Source organism: Diceros bicornis, chromosome 6, assembly GCF_020826845.1.
Source record: "Diceros bicornis minor isolate mBicDic1 chromosome 6, mDicBic1.mat.cur, whole genome shotgun sequence".
NCBI classification, from domain to species: Eukaryota; Metazoa; Chordata; class Mammalia; order Perissodactyla; family Rhinocerotidae; genus Diceros; species Diceros bicornis.
Window position 1 is genome coordinate 30,569,858 of NC_080745.1, and position 22,107 is coordinate 30,591,964.

The following is a 22,107-nucleotide window of genomic DNA, read 5'->3' on the forward strand; positions in this document are numbered from 1 at the left end:
CTTTAATCCATTTTTTTGGTAGAACTTGTAAAAGCTCTTCCTACAGTAGGGGGATTAGATCTTTAATTATATTTTTATATATTATCTCCTAGCTTGTTATTTGTCTTAATTTTGCTTATAATGTTATTGATATAGAAAATTATATATTTTTATGTTACAAAATCTATCAATAATTTCTTTTATGGAAATTTGATATTATTTTAACATTTTTCACAAATTAGGACATCAGCCCTATTTACAGTCTATCCCAAATCTCAAATATGGGGTGTGAGACTGTAATAATTATATCATCCTGCTGTCTTACAAGTGCTAAGAACATGTTCTTCCACCAAGATCAAGGCTGCCAAATAAAACTCAAGAGAAACTACATTTTATCTTCTGAGGAGCTATTCCTAGGCCAGCCAATGCAAAGGCATCAACTTATGGATCCCTGTTATCATATATTTTATTTAATCTAACAATCTTCCCAGTGTGGAACATGAACCTACTAGTGAATATTACCTTAAAAGGGGTGATCAGCATTAGCAACTTGCAAGTTTGAGGGCACAGGTCTAAATATTTTCTTTAATAGAATTCCTAGCCTTGGCTGTGAGGATATCTTATTCATCTATGGTTTCGATAAATATTTATTGACCACTCACTCTGTAATCCAACTAAGACTGAGGATATACAAGAGAACTGACATATAGTCTCTATCCTTAAGAAGATCCTAACCTTGTTGAATTTAGAGAAGATTAACACAAAAACAAACATATTTTTAATAATAAGCAGAGATAGCAAATTGATAAAATCATTTAAAATAATCTTTATGTTATTGACTAAACTGGAAGAATTTCCCCATTGTAGATTTCTAATCAAGTATCTAACATCTCTCTAGATTTTCTTTCTCTCCTTTTAGGTTATTTTGTTGCACACGTGCTGGAGTAAAATGCACCAGAGACAAGATAAGTCAGCTAAGGTGCATTCTTAGCAAGATATATTTATTGAACATTTACTATGGGCACTCTGGAGATAGTAAGAATACTAAGAGGCATAGTTTCTGCCCAATAATAGCTTAAAGTCAACTTAGGAAAATAAAATATGTATACATTAAACAACAATTTTAATAAAAAGTAAATAAATGAAGAAGTATATGAGTGCTATGGAGAGTCAAAACAGAGAGAGTTCACTTTAGGCAATGAAGGTAAAATAGGGTAAGAATGAGATCAGAAAGCTCAATGGAAAGAAGACCATGGGGCCTTCCTAGAAGTGTAAGACATATTTAGCGATAGCGAGGAAAAAATTTCTTCTTGGTCTAAGTTATCTTTGGATATCTAAGTTCATTTTTATTGTCTGAATAGTAGTTGACACGTAGGAATTTAGAGGTAGTAGGTATTTCTGAGGATATTTAGTTCAACCCATTCATTTATTTGAGATACAGGAAACTTAGGCCAAAGAGAAGAAGCAACATGCCCTCCAAGATGGCATATTAGTAAAGTAGATTCAGGACACAGGTCTGCTACTTAACACTCTTCCTGCCTCTTTCTCTACTACTAGAATTTGAAAAGCTGAATAATTGAGTTCAGAGATTACAGACAGACCATTCACAAGACAAATTCTACCTCCTTCACTCTAAGGCCCCCTCTGAAAGTATCATACCTTTTGGGAGCTTCTAGGATACTTCGTGTGATGAGGCGTTCAATAAAGACTACTATGAACATTATTGTATAAATTGGTTGGTACTTATTTTTAGAGCGCCCTTAGACTGTTTAAGAAGCACCAACTCAAATACAGTACACCCGACTGCTACATAAAAGTAAAAGCAAAATAAAAGTTTCAGGTAAAGCAGAGCCATAAATCTAGGAATTTAAGCTCCTCTCCTCAGGCAACTGAAAGCCAATTCTGCATTTCCTCCAACTCGCTGACAGCCTCTTGGGCACTCAAACAGGAAAGAGTTGAAAACCAGGATTTCCGGTCCAATCCAATACTGGACAACACTTAATGGCTTAAGTAGATTAATAATACTCTTGCTATTGGAATTTTGCCTTTCACCACCTTTCGCCATAAGCTTTGCTTGTGCTTGATCTACAGGGAGGCTGAACGCTGAAGAGTCTTTTACCAGACCTGGTCTCATTCAGCACCCTGTCTGGAACTGACAACCCAATTTCGACACCAATCAATCAGTAAGAATTTATTGACTGCTACTACATTTCCCACACTACCTATGATACCAGTAGAGACCTAGAAGAATTATAAAACATGCTCATTTTCTCAAAGAAGCTAGAATCGAGTTGGGTTTTCAATATTAGCATACATGAAACAAATATAGATCCAAACAGTAGGAAGCTCTCAGTTTTAGAGGATCCAGACTCTACATGCTGAAGGGAAAAGCTCAGGGGAGCAATGGGAGCTGGTGAGGTTAGGGAATTCTTAGTGGTGAGGAGAGTCCTGAACTGGCCTCGAAGGACACACAGAACGTACACAAGAAAATAGCAGAGGGAAGAGAGTTCTAGAATAAAGTAACAATATGAGTGAAGATGAGTCACAGCTGTGGGACAATGAAGAGAGAGGCTTGCTGGAGGAACATGGTTGGAGCAGTAAGAAATGAGTTTGATTAGAAAAAGAAAACTGGAAGTTAGATGGGTCTGGATATAACATTTGATATAAAATATGAAAATCTGTTTTCAAATGTGTCTTTCTCCATTTAATGATATAATTCAGATGGCTGAAACTTCTTTGTTATCAGTAATATCTTGCCAAGGTATCTGGCATATAGTAGATACTTAATGAATAAATGAATGAATAAGTTGGTTAATAGATAAATGTGTAAGAGTAAATTTACCTAAAATATATGAATCCGAGTATGTTTTTAAAAATATGAAAAGTAACATAAACTTTACTGCAAATGTCATGCTACCCTCAGCCAAACACTCAAAGAACAAAGAAACCACTCATTCCATAAGAATTATTGACTACATACCATACATATGTATATATACCATACTATACATACCATAGTGAATATTCATCATAGTGAAGAGGATGGACAAGGACTTTGCTCTTTTGGAGTTAACAAGTTAGTAGAGGTAGAGGTGAGATGGGAAGAAAGAAAAGAAGAAGGGAAGGAAGGAAGAGAGAAAGGGGAGAGGGAGGGAGAGAGGAAGAAGGAAGGAAGGAAGGGAGAAAGAGAGGGAGGGAAGGAAGGAGAGAGGGAGGGAAGGAAGGAGAGAGGGAGGGAGGAAGGAAGAAAAAGAAATTCAGATATCAGTTACAAAGTGACACACTGAGAATTGATGGAAAATGACTGGTGGGTGGGTAGGTTCATCTCCTTTAAACTGAGGACTTGATGGTAAAGCCGAAACCTCAATGACAAAAAGAAGCTAGCTTCACAATGATTTTAGGGCAGGGACTTCTGGCCAGGGTGCACAGCCCTACGTAGAAAAGACATTGGTGTGCTCAAGGAACAGAAAGGTGGCCACTGCATCTAGAGTGTGGTACAGAGCTGGGGACAGAAGGACAGGAGCCTGGGGACAGAAGGAGGGAACAGGGCCAATTCACACGAGGACTCAAAGGTTTGGAGGAGACACTCATTTAAGGACAAAGCATTAGCACACTCAGTTACCGGGAACTGCAGAAGACAGCCCAGCACCCACTCAGGGCATGCTCTCTGTAGGAAACGCCCATTCTCATCAGATTGTATTTTTGTCTCTGAGCCTGGAGACATGATTGTAAATTTGGATCAGACCTCAAGATTCCAGAACCATTTCCTGATTTATCTGTAGACAATTGAGACTTGCAGCCTGAGGATTCGCTTCGTTTTTCACAATGGTTAATGCAGTGACTCCCGCCCCTATAAAAATCACTGCAAACAGTAATTGTCCTTTTCCTGTGGTGAACTGTAATACAGGAAAAAAGGCCCTTCTAAACAGTGCTTCCACTGCAATATTTCTCTTCTTTCTCCTCACCCGACAGCTCAGGGAAGAGTATTCAGAGCCTTACTATGGTACAACCACATGATTCATAAAGATGGCTGCTCCTTTCAGGCCCTGACTCAGCCCAGGGGAGATCAGAAGCAGAAACTTCCCTTCCAGATATGCAATGAGGGGAGAAAGTCACTCCGTCCTCTGGGGACAAAACAGTGCTTTGAATTTCAAAGGCAGATGCCCCAGAGCCCCACCAGACTCACTCCAGAAAAATGTTTGATGAATTACCATGGCAGGCATCAACTTTGCAGATTAATGACCAAAAGAGTTTAGTTTATGTCTCAGTGGAAGAGGATAAATTTTCTCTTGGCTTTGAGAATCTAAGGGATTGAGAAACCCAGCTAACCACAGCACCTCTCCTTTCATTCACAATGCTTTCCCATGGATCGTTTACTTTCTACATTCTCTTTCAGCGGGTTTTCATAAATTTAAGTGAAACAGACAGCACGGCTGTGTTCTGCTTCTTTTGCAATACGATGGCCACCAAGTCATTAGAAATTGTCTTTGGGTTGGTGTAGTTGGTGGAAAATCATTGAGGTTTGTTGTGAAATTCATTCTCAACTCATAACTCAACTGGACACTGAGTGGCTATTTTTCCAACTTTAGGCCAGGCTGCTAAAAAGTACTGGCATCGAATTAAAAATGTATGTCAAGGCCAAATCCCCATCCTTGTGCATGTGTGCATGTGTGTATGTGGGTATTTTACATCTCTAGAGTCCCAGCCCAGAAGTAGTAAGACACAAACTAAAACCTAAGCCCAGGAGTCAGAGTTATGATTATTTTTTCTGCCCTTCCCTATTTCTCCATCTCAATAAGGCCTTGTTCTTTCATATGCTGTTGAACATTATGGACAATGTTTCCATGAGAAAAGATATTATTACTTGCCTTCTCCCACATCATATTTTGCATGAAGCATCATTGAGATGAACCAATCAATGATCTTTCTTGAACAATTACAATTTGCCTAGCCCTCTTGTAGGTATTTCTTGGGGATACAAGGGAGGAACAAAGCATGATCTCTACCCGACAATCCATCTGAGGAAAGAGTGTATGAAACTTTACAGGACACTAAAAGATGGTAGCTGAGTAGGAAGCCATGGGACATCAAAGTGCATAGCTAGAAAACAGTCTAGAGGGAGTTTTGCGTAGTAGAGGGGGTTTCCATGGGGCCTTGAAGTATAGGTAGGAGTGAGACAGGACCCAAAGAGCTAGAGGGAGGGGATAGTCTATCCTGAGCACAGCGACATGGGATGTGAGGGTAGGGAAGCAGAGTATCAGTTTCCACGTGAGAAGGAGTAGGTAACAAGGAAGGGACACATCATGAGGGCTTGGAACACAAGAAAGAGTCGAGCAGAGAATTCTTATGGGTTATTGAGAGAAGGTCAGTGAGGGGCACAACGATGAAAATAAGAGTTTCACTTTCCAACTACTTGGAATTGATTTTAAAAGAAGTTGCAGGTAGGTAATGCACATTACATTAGTGGCATATACGGCCAAGTGTCAATGCTACTTTAGTTTCTCACTGAAGAATTGAAAACAATATTTTTCCCTTTTTTCAATTAGCACAAACAACAAAATGAAGACAATCAACCTTTAAACTGACATAAAAAGATTCCTAAATGACATATGAGGGTTTGAGGGTGATTGGCTCCACTCTTCATGTCATCAGTAAGGACAACACAAAGTTAACTTCTTTTACTGTCAGTGGCCAATGCCAGGGGCCTCTTATCTTATACCAGATAAGAGGCAATAAATGAGAATTAGATTTCCTTTCCTGCCTTAAAACAAGACAGGCTCATGAAAAGCACACTGGTGGCAAGCAGGGTGACCAGTTTTTTAGAAAACCAACCCACGGTGCAGCCATACCAGGCCCCACCCCACAAAACAATATTTAATAAACAATTATAGGCATATGTAATTACTTTAACATAAAAATAACGAAAAATAGCTTTTTATTTGAAATTATATAATTATTTACCTTTCAGTTACATAAATACTATTATTTGAACAAAAAGTAGAATTACTTAAGAGTGGCAGTTAAAAGCAATTAATAGTAGGACTAAATAGAAATATGTATGAGGAAATATAAAGATATTTTTATGTTTCTGTTCTATGATACAGAAATTTATTTTAACTCTTTTTAAACTCTTTATTGGGTATTTAAATTTTGTAGGCTATATTATTGTATATTTTAAAAATACATAAATATGAGACTTTTTAAAGGGAGAATGAAAATATAATAGAAACAGATATTACCTATATTTAATAAAAGATAACAATGACATATTTCTTTCTCTCATGATACAGTAGAATATTTTTACACTTTCTGTTTCCTTTTCCAATAATACTTCTCTGAACTGCCTGCAGCCTAAAGGACAACCTTCTTTTCCTTTATGTAGTGGTAAAACTGAATATAGTCAAACGTAAAATTCTGTTTGACTTGTGGCTATGCTCTTATCAAGCTCACATTACACTGTTCTGGTGTCAGTCCAACGTGGTGACATTAAGCTAAACACCCTGTCAACAAAAGCATTTCAGCATGGAACACTTTAGAGTTTACTTACTAGCAAGACCAGGATTTTAGACTTGCAGGAATAAGTTTCCAGCTCTCCAGAAATGTTCCTCCTCTTTGTATCTACATGCTCATTTTGACAGACCAGCAATTTGTCAACCAGGTCCTTTGCATCTATAAATTCATCATACAGACTGTCCACATCCAATATGTCCATCGTTTTTAAAACTCTATGAAGCAGATGGGATGTCATCGTAAGTTAAACTTCTTTTTCTAGGGGAAAATGGTTTTAAAGCACAGAGGTAATTCAAACTTGTGAATTCAACACTTTTCTCAGGCCTGGCCCAGTGGCGTAGTGGTTAAGTTTGTGTGCTCCACTTTGGTGGCCCAGGGTTTGCAGGTTTAGATCCCAGGCACAGACCTACACACTGCTCATCAAGCCATGCTGTGGCAACATCCCACATACAAAATAGAGGAAGATCGGTACAGATGTTCCCTCAGTGACAATCTTCCTCAAGCAAAAAAAAAGAAAAAACTTCTCTCAACTTGCGAAATGAAAGTAGGATTCCAAGTAAGTTACAGTTTTATTAAAGAAATTGAGAAAGATCTGTTTGACTCGGTGTCCCCTGGTGACATTTTTTGTTTTTGTTCAGAAGCAGCCTTATTTCCAAAAACAGGAATCTTTTTTTCTCTGTATGAGTTTTTGTCATGTTGTACACGTAACATCAACTAACTCAGGTATAATTCTTTTCTAGGCTCATTGTGGCCTCTTTATACGTCATCAAAGAATTCTGGAGAAACAGCATATAAATTTCTGTTTTACTGTAATCTTCTCCATTCTCATCCTCAATGTATTCCAAATTAGCGAAGGACATTCTTCTTGCCCCATACTTTGAAAATATGATTTAGAGCAGGCCAACATTTTAACATCTTTTGTATAGCCAGCAATAACGATAGCCTTTTTGTAGGCACGTATCTAAAAAGACTCTCTCCTTCCACTTCTATAAAGTCAAAAATCTTAAATGCTTCTGCCTGTTTTGAGGAAGCTAAAAGTGACCAAAAACTTTCATTATGAAAGTTTCAATATCACAGGTAAGAAAATCACACCCCTTCTTAGCAGTGTTGTAGACAGGGTTACAGAATATTTAGCAGGTGAGACTGTTTCATTTTCTTTGGTAAGAAATTTAAACACTGAATGGAGTTGTCAATATTTACATTTGCACTGTCAGCCAATATGCAGATAGATAGGCAAAGTCTAGCTTATATTTAGACAAGATACCAACAATCTTCTGTTTCATATTTTCTGCAGTTTCACTAAAATCTTCATAGAAATCAAGAAGATAATTTGAAACGCCATTTTTCAAGTCCAAATACTGAGGAGTTAGAAGAAACATTATCCTGTTGCTGTGATTCAAGGAATCACTTGATATACTATGGAAAGTATGGTTGATGGTCAGATCTGACAAAATGAGAGCTATTCTGTAGGGGGCCAACACATCTATTACTCAAAATTTCCCCTTTTGTTCTCTCTATAGGACATTTTAACTGCAACCTATAAATCAGGAAATATAACTTTAATCAGTTTTGTAGTGAAAACAAGGGAACAACATGATAATGCTGCTTGTTTGTGTGGCATGCCCAAGATAATTCAGCGGGGACTATTTTTGATGAAGCACTGGTGTCTCCATGGAAGAATAAAAAGCTTTTGACTGATTTAGACATACTTATATGTCTCATCCCCAAATTGTGAGAGTCAGTCTCCCTATATGCTTTCACATCTCCTTCTTTACCATGCCCCATGCCAAACTCTTTTCTGCATATTGTGCAAGATGCTCTGTTTTGACTATTTATTTGTCTAAACTAGTTGTATGATGTCATTATTTAACAGTCACTTAACTTTCTTTTTCTGAGGTGTCTAGGTCATGCTGGCATTGGTATTAAAATCACCCTCGTTTTCATTATCTGAACTCTTAGAAAATATGGTCACAATATTCACAATGTAAAAAATTAAACTAGCACTATGTTGATACAAAGCACAACAGTTAATCCACAAAGTCAAAGACAGATGGGCTGTGAACACTCATAATTACAGTGGACTTAAGGTGTACACTTAAGTTGCATCAATTGGAGTGAAACAACTATGGATGATTCATTAGTGTGAACTTCAAATCATGGTTGCCAACACAAGGGGAAAAAGTAGTGACAGCAACTATGGAAGGTGGATAGTCTATGCTGTATCTATTTGCCACTAAAAAGCATTGCTTTCAGTACCTATATTTTGGGCTGAAATCCATCTGGATTTTATACTTTTCCCCCAACCTTTGGTATCCATCACCAAAAACAAGACTTTGTATCCTAGAGGAGGAATTCCTGGGATATGGGACTCTCAATGCTAAAACCAGGACAGTCTCAAGCTAACAATTGTTGATGCTTGAAGGACTCCAATGTCCTTCAGCATAAATTATGGCGAAGTTTGAAAAAGGAAAGAACCATGAAGCCAATCAGCTTATCAAGACACAACAAAACAATAGATGGAATAGGTTATCTATACAGAAATGCATCTGGAAAGTTATGATCCACATTTGAAAATGGGCTGTGTGCACAAAAAGATATCGATCTGAGAACTGACCAATTGGACCTTTCCAAAGACAAAGACATACTGGATGGCTCAAACCAACAGGACTGATGATTGTGACTTTAAAAAAATGTAGGAGGTACAGTCTGGTCAAGGTGGGAATAAGTCACTATGCTTTTACCTTTATACCTCACTTCATTCAAGTTAAGCTCTCAAATTCTAAACCAAATACCAGGACATTATACATCTTTATCCTAATGTGTTGAACTGTCTTATTTATTGTTGTTTATCATAAGCAAGGCAATAATTCCAAGAGTGACTCTTTTTTTCCCCAGATGGCCAACACTGATTGGCTATTTCCAAAATAGATATTCATCTGAAAATGAGCCCATTTCTATTACTAAGGAATTAAATTTTTTATTTAGGGAAACTTTGGAGGAATGTATGAACCTTCTTAGCTAAACCTAATGGAAGTACCATCTGGGACCCTCCTTGTTCGTTCATCAAAAAAGGCTCTAAGTCGCACCTGGAGCAGCACTTCCCAAAATGCAAACAAAGAGACATTATGTTAATAAATGGTTTGGTTAAATATATTTGAGAAACACTGGGTTTAAAAAGTGTCAAACAGGATTCTTTATTAGAGATTCCACATATTCTTTAATAGGCTTATATGCAGTGAGCACCTTGAAATCTGGAAATCTTGCATTTGTTTTCCAAATGTATTTGATCAGAAACCTTTAAAATTTTAGAACACTTCTCTGAAGCAGTGTTCCACAAACTACAGTTTGCGATACACGGATGTAAATATAACAAAGTTTTTATATAAGAATGTAAGCCCCAAGACAATAGGAACCAACTAGACCCACATTTAAAGATGAGATGGCCAAATCACCCAAGCAGGACCTGCGATGGAAGTGTCTAAAAACTGGATTTGAAACTCCTAGCTGACCACATCTCTCTATATTACAAAAAGATGCTGGATAGGCTATGAGAGGAGTTTGGACTTGGGAAGTGGGGATTTCTTAAAAGAGAATTTTTAGGTTTGCCTGCAATGCTTTACTCCCATGGAGAAGGGTCAGCCATACTTCTCTCATCTCAAGCAAATGAGAGGGAGTGCAACAGCCCACTTAGAGAGCTTGGTATACACCCCTTGCATTTTCAGGGTCAGAGTGAACTGATTTCTGATTTAAGCCTAAAAAAATTAACAAGTGAAAGAAAAACTATGACTGAAGCTGCTTGCTAACTGGCTCAGCAAAAGAGGCCTGATTCAAGGATGTAACTCTATTAGTCAGTCAAAGATCCACATTGCCATGGAGGAGGTGAGGGCCAAGTGCATGACCAAGTACCCTGAGGTCGTCTTGGATCCTGCCCTGTTGGAGGCAGGGAGACCTTGGCAGAGAGAAGTCCCCAGATGTCCAGGATTTGAAGGAGGAATTGTAAGTGAACAGACTCAGGAGGTGGACGTATCATCATCAAAAGAAGTGCAAGTGAGAGGACCCCAGCTGTTCATAAAACAGCCCACAAGGAGAAGGCCCAGGCTGAACACCTGCCACTGGAAGAGCAAACCAGGGCCAGACTGGCGCCATCCAAGCAAGTTTGATCCTGCCTCCTACTTCTCTTCCCTCTCCCCACCCAACTCACCTGGCGTGTGGGGACGAGAAGATGAAAGAGTAAAGGAAAAAGACATTACTCGGCCCACCGAAGATTCATTAGCTATGGATGAATTTCAGAGTGTCCATTCTTACCTTAGACTTTTTATATCTATAACCGAACCAAGACTGTTTTGAGACTCCAGTGACTAGTCAGAGGACTTATCATTATCTAAGAGTGAGCAGCAAGCTCTGCACCAAGATTTTATTCAAGGCAGAGGAAGATCTAGCCCTACAGAGGGGATTCACAGGGGCATTTGTGAGGAAAAAAAAAAAGTTGTGTTGCATCCCACCATGTAACACTAAACTAACATTGCGTTAAAAGCACGAACGGCTTCCTGTAAAGTACCTGAGGATGATCCTGTCATTCTGTGACCCAGAGGCCCCCTGCAAGGAGGAGGAAGGCAACCACCACCTTGCATTTTCATGGCACTTTCACGTCCAGCATCTCAACTCACACTCACAACCCTACAAGGTAGCTGGGTGGGTATGATTGCTCCCATTTTACAGAAGAAGAAACTGAGGATCAAATCTGTGACTTGACTTACCTAAAGCCTAAAAACTCAGGCACGAGCAGATCCAAGTTTTGGATTGATCCAAACTCGATCCAAACGCTTCGTTCAGTGCTTTTTCCAACATGTACGCTATTTTCTTTAAGGGACAGGATGAGAGGTCACTTGCAAACACTAGAATCCATTTCTCTAACATGACTGGAAATAACTTCTCAGTGAATAAAACTGAAATAATTACAGCTGTTAGGTTCTTTAGATAGCAACATCAGCTTTGAAATAAAGTCAAGAGCAGCATAAAACAGTATGACCCCAGGCAGAGGAGATTAAAGCCTTTTTCCAAACCCATGCTGGTTGCTCTTTATAGCTGGATGGATTTTGGTTTTCTTCCCTTAAATAGTTTTGGGAAGGGAGTATCTTTGATTACACTAAAACAAAATCTTGTGTACAAGCAATTCTTTTGGCATAAAGCACAGAGACTATTATCACTTATTTTATTTATTTATTTATTTTACTGGCACAAAATCTAAGAAAAGCCTCAAGGTACAAATGATCTGCAGTCTATTTAACATCATGGTTATTTATTTTTATGAGACTTCATTATTGCTCTTTACCCTAAATTATAGGTACATTCTTGGCTCCATTTCCCACTCTTCTGTAAGCTCCAGAATACTGTTTTTTTTTCCCCCTCTATATTTCCAAATAATCTTCAATACTTCATCAATCAAACATTCAACATCTCATAGATGAAGTGTTGGACCAAGGCAAGGATCTGCGGAACCCAGTAGTTTAATCCCAATGCTTACTCAGGAGAAGTGTCACTTGTCTATCAGGATTATGAGGGAAAATTCCCAGGTTGCAACGTTTCACAAAGATTGAGTCCCCTGGCTCCATGTTGGACCAGCATTTAAATGTCCAGGTTTCCATATTTTTACATTGTTACTTAGCTAGTTATGCCATAATTATAACATGGGCTATCTTTTTGCAAAGACTTAATTAATACCCCTTTTCCTCTTCCTGGTGCCCCTCTCCTGATTTTTTTCACCCCACTTTTGCCTTTGCCGCAGTAGGAGCCAAGCTCTTAAGGCTCCTGGTTCTTCCAACATGGAAAAATTCCCTGGGAATTTCTGTATAAACAAACTTTGCTAAGTTGCTACAATTTGGGGTCAAAATTTCCCCCGCCTTATCTAAAGAGCAGCTTAAAGTAATAACAACCACGCCTAAAATAGCAATAATAATCCCTTATATCTATAAATTACAGTTTTTAGACCACTCTAATTTAAGTCAAGTAAAATAGTAAAGTGCTAAACGAATGTAAGATATTATTTCCATTATTATCGTAAAGTTCCCCCTTTCACTGTCAAAAATCCCACTTGAACTTTAAGGTCGGGTTTAGATATCAACGCAGTGAAATTGTCTCCCATCCCACAAGCAGAGCTAATTAACCCCTTGTTTGCACCCCCTCAGTCTTTGTTTCTACTACTCTGATAGCCTGTCTTATGCCATTGATGTTATCTCCACACATCTCTTCACTAAACATTCCTTGAAGGGAAAAACTCTCCATCTCCAAGTCCTGGTACAGTTCCTAGGAACTCAAAAAGTGCTGTTGAATTGAGCCACCCACAACCCTGTAAAGAAGGAATTCACATTACCGTTAATCTTTTTTTTAAGACAAAGCAAACTGGGTCTCAAAAAGGTACAGCGAAATTCCCAAAGTCACAGAACTAGTTAAGAGAGAATCAGAACTTGAATCTCGATAACCTAAGTTCCAGTGCCTGCGTGCTATTACACTCCCTATCTTTGGGAACTCCTTTCATAGAATGTTCCCTGTAAGCTCAAAGCAACATAGCTATGGTCATTTTGTTTACCTAAGCCAAAGAATAAAAAACTTTGTTTTTAAGAAACAAAATTCTACCTTTTTTCAGGGAAAAAAGTTGTTTATGCTAAGCAACTAATAAGAAAGAGAGATGGGGGGGCCGGCCCGGTGGCACAGCAGTTAAGTGCACGTGCTCCGCTTTGGCGGCCCTGGGCTTCACAGGTTCAGATCCCGGAAGTGGGCCTATGCACCCCTTGTTGAGCCATGCTGTGGCGGCATCCCACACAAAGTAGAGGAAGATGGGCACAGATGTTAGCCCAAGGCCAGTCTTCCTCAGCAAAAAAGAGGAGGACTGGCAACAGATGTTAGCTCAGGGCTAATCTTCTTCACAAAAATAAAAAAGAGAGAGATAGGGGAGGGAGGAAGGGAAAAGAAAGGAAAACTGAAGGAAAGGAGGGAAGGAAAGGAGAGAAAATGAAAGAACGAAGGGACAAAGTGAGCAAAAGCATTCCACGTTATCAAGTCATGTCATCAAACCGAGTTTCAATCTGCCGTTCCAATTTTCTTCACCACCACTACCCCTCACTCATCCCATGCTCCAGTTAAACTGGTTTAGTTGTGGTTATATTGAGGATAAGGAAGAAAAAAAAATTGATTTGTATATTGATCTGGTACCCTGCAACCTCGCTAAATTCACTTATTACTTCTAGTAGCTTTTTGTAGATTCCATTGCATTTTCTACATAATCTGCAACTAAAGACAGTTCTTCTTCCTTTCCAATCTGGATGCCCTTTATTTCTTTTTTTCTTGCCTTACTGCACCGGCTAAAACCTCCAGGACAATGCTACATCGAAGTAGCAAGCATGTATATGTACATCTTTTTAACAACAAAAATGACTGAGTATTTTTCTGGAATTGAACAAAGCACATGGAAGTTAAAGGTAAGAATCAGTCCCACCCTAAGGATATCATGACCTATGAAGGAGCTCTCTCTACTGGTAAGACAGAAAACCAGACAAGGCTGGATAGATAAGGGCAGGACAGGTCCTTGAATAATAATAGTAACAACAGTAGCAGCAGGAGCCTTAATACTTAAAGAGGGATTAATATGGGCCAGGCACTGTTGAAAGTTCCTGATATATATGAACTCATCTGACTCTTCTATCTTATCTCCAGTTTATAGGTAGGGAATAAGAGACACAGGAAGATAAGTAACTTGTGTCTCCACAGCCTGTGTTCTTCAGTGCTAGACTAAATTGCCTTCGGTTACCAGGTCTCTTCATTAACAGGCATTGAGTGTCCACTTTTTGCTAATTACTACGGCACTTTCAATTAATTTAATTATCACAATAATCTTGTTTCATAAATGAAGGAACTGAGGTTGAGAGAGTTTAAATGACCCGTCCAAGGTCACCCAACTAGCACAAGCCTCAAGCCGAGGTGTTCTGACTCCAAATTCAATATTCTTTCCACCTCCTGATTCCTCTTCAAATAGCTACTATTTATATAGTACTCTGCAGTTTACAAAAATCATGATCACATTTATGCCTTAAATGCCACTTAAAGGAATGAGATTTTATTGACAAGGCTAGAACCTTTGCCAGTTTTCCAGAGGAGAGAAAATGCGAAAGGGCAAACAGGTGTTTGGGGAAGGCTAGGGCAGCGTTGCACTCGGGCAAGTCTGCAAGCACAGGGGTTAGGAGGCTCTGTATCTCTCAGGGGGTTCTCCATTCCCTTCCTTCCAAACTCATCTGCCAGTCGGGAGAAGTCTTGCTTTAAATAACGTTCCTGGAGGGAACTCCCGGAAGAGCAAAGATAATAAAAGTATTTCTTACGGCCCTTCTCCCTGCGTTTAACTTCCAGGAATATTTTTGTTAACTGAGAAGAGCACACTGAGGAACCATTATCACTGATACAAGGAGAAAACGGACGGTAGATTTCCTCAGCCACGTCCTGTCAGCGTCAACAATTTAACTAAACATAAAATAGTCATAACCTCATCAGTGTTAAATTTTCTAGGTTTCTGGCACATCTCTCTTCATCTCCCTCATTAAGTTTATAGAGTGCTCTTTGGTACATTTGCTCAGGATGAGGATTTCAGTTTCAACTGGCACATATTGGAGTCAAACAGGGGAATGATTTTTCTGCCTTAAGTCGTTAGCAGAATAAGACATGAAATGATCCAATACTCAAAGCCAGGTACGTGGCAAGTAACAGCAGATGGGTTTGACCCCATCCATCACAATCCTGCCTCATTCACCAGGGTGGGTCCAACACAGGTAGGCCAACCGAGCCCGAAATATGAATAGTTATTCTGTTTTCTTTATCTTTTTTTCTGCGTGACTTGCACCACTGTTCCCTGTTCAAGGACTCACCTCATTCAGAATTGGAGTACTGAGGTCCTCGTTGTTACACCCCCACCAGGATTGTTGCTCCAAACAAACTCTGCAAATCCAAATCTATCCCAGTCCCCCTTCATTTTATCCTAATTTTAACATATTAGCATTCTGTGCTCAACTATCTCAGATGACAATGGTTGTTAAAAAATCATTCTGGCAATTATTCAAGTGATAGTAAGCTGGATATGACTTCTCTCCCAGGGGTGTCTGCATTTTGTAAAGGAGTACTCAGAGTCAGGAATGCCTTAGCCTATAGAATAAGCTCAACTGTAGAGAGAGGGTACTGTGGGGCTTCAGGGAGGGAACTCTTCCAGCATCCATCAAAAAAGTCCCGTGAGAAAGAGCTAACCCCATCAATACACTTATTCCTCAGTTTCCTTCTGTTATATAGGGTTATAATACTGACCTCACAGGATTACTATAATACAGGGATATAATACTTACCTCATAGGATTATTGTGGGAATTAAACAAGTTGGTTAATAATTGTTATAAACTTTTCAGAAACCTATAAATTGCTACACAGAAGTGAGGTTTCTAAAGACTTCTGTGATTTCCTCTTTATATAGGTAACCTACTTGATCTACCTCTATGAGGTCTGAAGAGATGGGAAACCACGTTGGATAGCGAATCTATCTGTCAGCCAAACAGGATTATAACTTCTACCTACACTACTTGCTGGGTCTGACTACAGATGAATTATCCTATCTCTGGTTTCTCAACTATCCACAAAAATACAGCCCCTATTTCTTGGATGGGCTGAAGAGAAACCAACTTTAACACTGGCAGCAGAGGTCTTCTGGTACCTACTCACAAGGTTGCCATACCAACACTATGTGAACCAAGGTAGCATGTGGACTAACTCAAGGGCAACAAGATGCTCTTGGTCCTGAGATAAATAACTGAACCAAGATGCGATCCATGAAGAAAGACAAAATTTGCTGTTGTTTCACTTTGAATGAGAACTCCACTCCCAGTGATAACAAATCTTTATATTTTTATACAAAATGGATTTTCATAGACCTTCAAATGCTGCTGTCTTCTAACCAAGATATTAGGGCAAAGTCTATATTTTCTTTCACTACTTTTCATTCTTAGGGTCCTTAGAATACTAGAAGCCTACTTGATTGTCTGTGAAAGTAGTAAATTCTAGGTATTTGAGAGACATGAAATTATGGGAAAATGAGGATCTCATAATTCTTGATCCAAGTGTCACAGAAGGATGGTATTGAAGAATATCCTGGGACATTCGCTTTATTTTACAGAGCGGGGAACTGAGGCCTGAGCTTAAAGCCACATGCTGGAGTTATGAGGCAGATCTGAAATGAGGACTTGGGTCCCATGTACCATGCATCCACTCTACCATATAGCATCCCTTCCCCTCTGTTGTGCATGCCAACAGCATCAATGCAACCAAGAGGTACCCTTTCTTACAACTACCCTGTCTTGTCATTATGCCCTAGGAGATAATGAATGTCTCATATTCCCACTCACATTTTAACCTTCTTCCTCCCCTACCATAGGTCTTCTCATATTTCCTCCTCAGGTTTCAGGTCATTGCTGTGAACTAAAAGGCCTCAACATTTTTTTTTTTGCAATGACCAATAGAATGGATGAACAAATGGCTGCTCAAGTACCTATCACCAGCACTTCTCTGGTCTGTTAGCCAAGATGCCAATGTTCTTTGTCACCAGATACAACCACGATGACACTGGGGAAAATGGGGGTGTGGAAGACAGTTTCTGCATCTAGCCAGTTCCAGGAGCCACTTGAGGTTTGCTCTGTGGCCTATGGTCACATGATCTAGAGTGCATGGGCTGAGAGACAAGAAGAAACCTCACCATGGGGACAAGAGGAATGCTGCCCCTTGCCAACTATCTTTGTGGTGGTGAGACTGATGACAGGATGCAGAGCACACAACTCTGGCTGGATGCCAAACATCTGGGCTCAAAACCAAGCAAGCAAGTTATTCAAATCAAAGAAAATCTAATCAACAGATATTTTCGATGCCTACTATGTGCATCCAGACAGCTGTGGTTAGAATGGATGACATTTAAGTCCTACTCAACCCCCTAAATTCCACTGCTTTCTGTTCCAGATGCCTGATATTATATTAATCAAATATTCATGTTTTCAACTGAGCATCTGTTGGCATATGTTGATGTGCAGACAAAACTAAAAGTTATGAATGATTTCTCCAGCACTTTAATGGTACTCTTGTTAAGCTCCCTAGATGGAGGCTAAGGACAGTTTACCCCAAGCCTCCCACCATTTCTAAGGCGACCATCCCTCTTGCTGCTTGCTGCTCTATCAGAATGCAGGGAAGCTAGGAGGCCCAGGCTTCTTCCAATAGCTGCAGGGAGATATTCAGGTAAGGACACCACCAGAGGCAACATCTTTCTGAAATCAGTGTTTGGTTGCCCCTAGGCTTACACACACTCAATACCAAGAGGGAATCCCGTGTATAATTTGGCATCTGTGGTGCTCCAAGAACAAAGGATATAATATCCCCTTGTTTCTGGACATCCTAAAGTTAAAATGACATCCTGGCTGACAATTATGACTCTGCATTCTTTCATAAATCATGTTATTTCACAAAGAACTTAAAGCCGGTGAATGAACATTCAGTTGCCTCATTTCTGGCATTTCTCCTATCAGGACTGCAAGGGTCATTACTAACACTACCACCAAGAACTGCAGTCATAAAAGGAATAAAGTCAAGGGATTTGCTTTTAGCTTGCTCTAGGCCATATACTGTTTTCATTCTTCAGTGAGAAGAAACAGCCACTGAGGTGAGGGTGGGTAGACCTCTCCATACGTGATGGCGGTCTCTGATTTTTCAAGGTCCCTTAGCTATTGTCAAACAGGCTTTGTACACACTTCAGTTATGATCGTACTTGTCTTTCTAGTTTTCACAATGGCCTCTAAGCTCCTCAGAATCAATGGGCTCTTCCAGAGGCCTCATACCCCCATTACACCGAGCACAAGGAATTATTGTGCACAAGGATTGGCACAATAATTATGATAAGGAGTTTACAGACAAGGAAAGAAAGAACCACAAAGGCCAGGCTTGCTTATAGCCTTTCTACAGGGAGTTTGGAGGCGAGAAAATATGGAAATTTGGGTCTCTACACCCTAGGCATGGTGGCTCTCTCCTCAAGAGTGTGAAATCAAAGACCCCTTGGTCATTTCCCCTTTAAACTTATCCTGCCCATTGGAGAGGGTGGTCTCTGCAGCTAGTCTATTCCATGAGCAACTGGGTTTTCTCACTGTACATGCCCAGCTACTCAAGAAAAAGCACATTAAAGAGGGCTATTCTCAGGAACTTTAGCTCTAAATCTCTGCTTCCTTTCCTAGGAAGGAAATTTAAAATTCCCATAACCAGGGGCTATGCTGTTCTAGATAGCGATTTGGAAAACTTAGAAAAAGACAGCCTGCTGGGTGGATGCATCTACAGACACTTGATGAGTGGATCCTGGGCCAGATTTTGATCCTGCCAACTTGCCTCCTTGCTTTATGGAAATCTTGGAGTACTTTCTCACCCTTAAAGCCAGAAGCTGGATCAGGTTTCTGAATGGTTTATCTCCTCTCTTCTGAGCCCCACTCTGACCCCCCCTAGCTCTACAAAAACCCCCAGCTCTATTCAAGAAGAAAGATTCCAAGACAGCTTCACCAACAACAAAAATTCCAACACAAAAGTCCAAGCTCCTTTTATAATCTTGACCCCATCTCCAGCCCAGTAATGACCCCACAGAGGAGAAAGAGGTTGGAAGAGGGGTGGAGGGTATCCACACCTCCTCTTGTCTCTTTCTAGACCCTGCCGATTTTTTTGCTTGCACTCTCAACGTCGTTCCACCTTTCTCATTTGACTCTTTATTTCACTCGGTCTCCACTAACTAAACTTCTTTGTTGCCAACTTTGCCCATCTGCCCCAGGATAGAAGGACAAAAATTCCAAAGCCACAGCCTACACCCTCCCCATGCCAACTCCTCCATGGAATTTTGTGACCCAAAGATGACCCTGGCCTACATGCTGGAATTTCTCTACCAAAGAAGAACTATTTCTGCAAAAAATGTTAAAGTTGTCATTTTCATTAAAAAAATAAGATGATAAAACACACACACACACACACAAGCTATTATTTGTAAAATGCCTACAGATGATGAAGAGGAATGCATATCAATATATACACATGCATACAGATGAGTGAGTGAACACACGTGTATGTGTCTACCCGTGGAGGCAAGACAAATCTTTCAGATGAGAATGATTGAATACTAAGGAAAATGACAGAAATCAAGAATGATTTCAAAGTTTTTCTAGCTTTTCCTTCCACCAGTCCCTCTAGATAAAAAAAGATACAGTTTTCTCAGAATTCCATTTAAATTTGATACCTAAATTAGTTTCAAAAAGCAGTCACACAGGTGGCAGAAATGCAGGGGTTACTAAGCAGGGGTCTCATTGTGGTATGAGAATGATTACTAGCTAGAAAGGGGGATTTTCTAGTCCTCTTCTGGTATTGCTTAGCTAAATAGACTCTGACACCTCTGTGCCTCAATGCTTGATATCTTAGATTCTTTCCAGGGTTTACTAGTGTTCTGTGGTTGTATTATTCAAAAATTATGTGGATATTGGGAATAATGACTACCATGTCCATGACAACCATCACTGCCACCACCATCATCATCCTGATCATCCTGACTTCTCTTCTTTATAGACCAATTTGTAATTGCCCAGTTATACTTGTACCTTAAGAAGTATACAAATAGTAGATTTCCTTATTTTGCAAGGAGGAATATAGAAAGAATTTTTAGTGACTTAGCCAACATGTCTGGGCAGTGCCAATTTCAAATTTCACAATGCCAAAGAGTCCAGTGCAAGACTGTCTCAAACTCTGATGATGGAAGACCCTTCTAACTAGGTTTCCAAAGCAGCTGTCAAGGGGAATAATGGAAATTCCAAGAAAAACTTGATCTTCAGGGGGCTTAGGCTCCCCTTATGGTCCTGAGTTTGGGCCGGGTTCAGACTTTTCAAATGCTATTCCAAATTCTCCCTAAGCCAATAATTTGGAACTACACTCAATGCTAATTCAGTGTCCCTTCCTTTCACAACCAGCATGTGTGTAACTCTTTATATTGTATATAATTTATTAAGTTGGACGTGTCATTCCTCTACTACACAAAAAATTAAACTCAGCTCTTAAACCCAAAGATATCTTAGATAAGAAGGTCGTTATTTTTTTTTTTTTTACTATAGAATGCTTCACAAATTTGCATGTCACCCTTGTGCAGGAGCCATGCTAATCTCTGTATCATTCCAATTTTAGTATATATGCTGCCAAAGCAAGTATGAGAAGGTCTTTTGGAGAGATAGAATGGTAAGTGGTAAAAAATCACAGGTTTTGGAATCACACAGACCAACAATAACTTTAAATATCTATATTAAGAGAAGGTAGCATCTGAGAACTACCCATATGTGTTATTTGTATGGATTATTCTTTCCTTACCTCATAAGATACAGTTGTTGGCACAAAGATGTACTCAATAAATATTTATTGAACTAAATTAATCCACTCTCATATTGAACAAATTTACTTTCACTTAAAGAAGGCTCCATAATCTCTTGGTAACCTGATACTGTGCTCCTTGCAATTTCTTTAAGGGAGAGTTCTCGGTTTGGGATATTGGTGTCTTTGTCCCACCTCATCCATAAAGCCTTCTCTGACAACTGCAGTCTACACTAGTCTTATTTTTCTGACTCTCTGTTGTATTCATTCCAGGTTCCACTCACTTTGGCACATACAAGATATCTTATCTTGCCATGTAAAATGTGTTTCATAAACACATCATTCTTCCTATGAGCCTATAAGTTCCTCAAGGGCAAAGGCTAGGATTGATATTTATTTTGTATGTCCCATTGCACACAACACAATATGGAACCCATAGTAGGCTCTGAACAAGTACCTGTTAAATTGAGTTGAATTTTAAGAACAGTACTCCACTGCCAGCGATGATTTTATTTCAGAGAATTATCAAAAAGCAGGATTGGCTGTATTCACCACTCATTTCACCCAAATTAAGCCCATGGGTCTCTACACTTGAAGCGCTGGTTAGGAAGCAGAGGATCAGAAAGCAGCTGCTTACTTTCAACAAAGAAGAGATTGTGTTTCAGCAACGGACTGCAGAATTTCACGTATTAGTCACTAGTGACTCTTGGCCAAACCCTTTGGTGTTATCAGGAATAAAAAGTAACCCTGAGATATGCCAAATATCAATTTCCAATTACTTTCCTGTGACACATCTCTGCCACTTGGGAAAACTCCCAAGGGATCTGTTGCCCTTTATCAGCTCAGATCGGGCTTACGTTTCAGTCAAATAGGTAACACTCAGCAGCACCCTGTTCAGCCTCAATATTACAATGTCCTCCTCTGACACTCAGACTGTCTTGCGAAGTCTTCAATATTGCCTTACACTGTCACAGGAGACCTGGCCCAAGTGTGAAAGGCCTCCTGATAGTATACCTCGAACCATATGTGTTGGGGTGGGAGGGGGATAACTTCAACACCTGTGGTGAGCTCTTGTCACTAAGGTTTCTCAAGCCTTAACTTGCACTGAAATGTTGAATGCAGGCACAAAGCCTTGTGCAGGACTTTTGCATGATCAACTCTAGCCAAGGGGAAAAAAATA

The 22,107-nt window shown here is 39.6% G+C and overlaps 1 protein-coding gene and 1 pseudogene across 1 annotated transcript in view; both read right to left on the reverse strand.

Moving 5' to 3' along the window:
* Window positions 1–22,107, reverse strand: part of LRMDA (leucine rich melanocyte differentiation associated) — a 1,021,905-nt gene that overhangs the window by 148,014 nt on the left and 851,784 nt on the right. The window lies entirely within an intron of this gene.
* LOC131407752 (U6 spliceosomal RNA) lies at window positions 20,668–20,767 on the reverse strand (annotated as a pseudogene).